Raw genomic sequence first — 2,830 nt, 5'->3', positions numbered from 1 at the left:
ACTTTTTGCATTTGTCAGCCCTCAGGGTCAATGGTTTCCCAGGAGAACCTGATAAAAGGATTTCTGATGGGGACTAAACAGAAGACAGAGCAAGGTATAGAACACAGGATTTGCCAGTACCTGAAGTAAGGCATATCACCTTGGAGGGAGACAAGGGCTATGGTGTGGGCTTTACAGGTGGTCAGACCTGAGTTGGAATCCCAGCTCTGCCACACAAAGCTGTAACGCCTTAGGTTGGTCACTTAAATTTCTTAAGTTTCAATTTCCTCAACTGTAAAATGGGGACATTAATGTTTGCCCCAGAGCCAGGCATACCCTAGGTATTCAGTAACATTAGCTATTATATTTATTTCATTTTAGGGTCTAAAACCAGGAAGTTAAATGAACCCCATTCTTCAGTTCACGGTACACTAGTCTCATGGGTCTGTGCATGTTCTATCTATACTCTATTATATTTTGCCTTCCCTTTCCCTTCTCTCATTCCCACTCTTATTTTTCTTCCTTCTATTGGTACTCAATTGTCTGTAGGATATCCTTGAATGTATGTTTACTTGAGAAAAATTAGTACATACCCAGCTACACGTGTTCCTAAGCTTTAAAAATTTACGTGATATTTTGCCATAGTATAGATCTCAATCCTTCCTTGCTTTTTCTTCATCCAACACAATGTGTTGAAGATCTATTCTTGTTGCTGAATGTATCTCTAAGTCATCCCTTGTGACTGTTCCCCTAGTATTCCACTCTCTGTATCTACCACATTTCGCCCACTTATTGCCCCTTCTCATGGACCCCAAATACTCTCATGAACTGTCTGTAGTGTGCCTTTATAACCTCAGCACAACCTTTTTGATAGATCCACGCAGTTAATTAAGTTCTACACATACTTATGATTAAAATCATCTTCGAAACTAGGAATAGAGGGGAGCTTCCTTAAAATAATAAGCACTGTAAACCAGATATTCACAGCACACGTCAAACAAAGCAGCTCCTTTGGAATCAGGAAGAAGACAGAAATGCCAGCTGCCACAGCAACTGTCAACATTGCACAGGAAAACGTGACCAACGTGATAAGAAAAATAAGAATAAGAAGGGATGAGATAAAATGATTTTTTTTAAAAAAGGTAAGGTTCTTATTTATTTATGTAGTGATTTTTTAGAGAGGGAGGAAGGGAGGGAGAGAGAAACACCAATTTGTTGTTCCACTTATGCATTGGTTGACTTTTGTATGTGCCCTGACTGGGGATCGAACCCACAACCTTGGCATATCAGGACAACACACTAACCAACTGCCCTACCCAGCCAGGGCCCAAATTATTATTTATAGATGATCTGATCATCTACATTCAAACTCAATGAAATCGAAAGACAAGCTATAAGAATGAAGGAGCTCAGCAAACTTGATAAACAATATCCACGTACAAAAATCAATACAATGTGTCTGTACAAATAACTAGTAAGAAAATATAATGAAAACAAGATCCAGTTCACAGTCATGGCGAAAACGATAAAATTTCCAGAAATTAAATAATACACAAGACTTTTATGAAAAAAATTTAAATGCTATTAAAGAGAACTTGAATAAATGGAGAAATTGTAAGGATGACAGTTCTTTCCAAATTAACTTATAGATTCCATACAATGCCAATTAAAAATAGAGCAGGATTTTAAAAGAAGCTTGACAAATGTATTTTAAAATTCATATGGAAGAATACAATTTATGAATAAATAACTGAAAAAATTTGAATAAACAATTGAATAAATAATGGGGGGGAGAAAGACTTGCTCCGCCAGTCTTGAATATTATAAAGAAATCATGATAAAAAGTGGTAAAGTACTGGTGCAGAGCAGAAATGGCAGGCACAGACCAGATCTAGGTATGTATAGGAATTTGTCACAAACCATTACAGAAAGTATACTCTGTTTAATAGATGATGGTAGGGAGGAAATGGCTCACTTTAAAGAGGTAAAATTAGATCCTTCCTCACATCATATGCATAGGTATGTTCGCGTGTGTGTGTGTGTGTGTGTGTGTGTATTCTTAAAGGGTATGAGACATTTAATGTCATACAATGTTTTTGTAAACTTAGGGCAGGAAAAATTTTCTTTCATAAAGACCTATAAAGCATAAAATTAAAAATGGTAAATTTGACTATGTGAAAATTAAGGATTTTGGTTGGATAAAGGATTTTATGGTCAAAATTAACAAGTGATAGATTTGGAGTAGACATTTGCAATGTTAAAAAGAAAAAAGAGCCCTAGCCGGTTTAGCTCAGTGGATAGAGCATTGGCCTGTAGACTGAAGGGTCCCAGGTTCGATTCTGGTCAAGGGTACCTACCTCGTTTGCTGGCTGAATCCCTGGTCCGGGTGTGTGCAGGAGGCAACCAATCTCTCTCTCTCTCTTTCTGTCTCTTCCCCTCCTTTCCACTCTTTCTAAAAATCAATGGAAAAATATCCTCACGTGAGGATTTAAAAAAAGAGAGAAAAAGAAAACAGATAAAATCTCTCCCAAATCACAAGGGAAGACATGAGAAGCCCAGTTTTAAAAACATCAATGTATGTGAACACTCGACAGAAGGGAACACGTCACAGCTATCCCGCAGGTGCAAGCAGAAAATACACACTGAACACTGTAACAGTGTGCTGCAACCTTAAACACACAGGATGGGCAAAAGCTAGAGAACTGGATAATGCCAAATTTTGGGGGGAATGATGAAGAAAATGAAAGTCTGGGCCCCTGCCCAAGCCCTCCCCCACTACCTCCCCTGTGCTACAGCCTCACTGTGTGCTTTTCCCCATCCCCATGAGCTGCCTCCCCCCACCCCAGACCCC

This window comes from Myotis davidii, unplaced genomic scaffold (assembly GCF_000327345.1).
Source record: "Myotis davidii unplaced genomic scaffold, ASM32734v1 scaffold641, whole genome shotgun sequence".
In the NCBI taxonomy this organism is placed as follows: domain Eukaryota; kingdom Metazoa; phylum Chordata; class Mammalia; order Chiroptera; family Vespertilionidae; genus Myotis; species Myotis davidii.
This window is presented reverse-complemented; position numbering follows the sequence as displayed.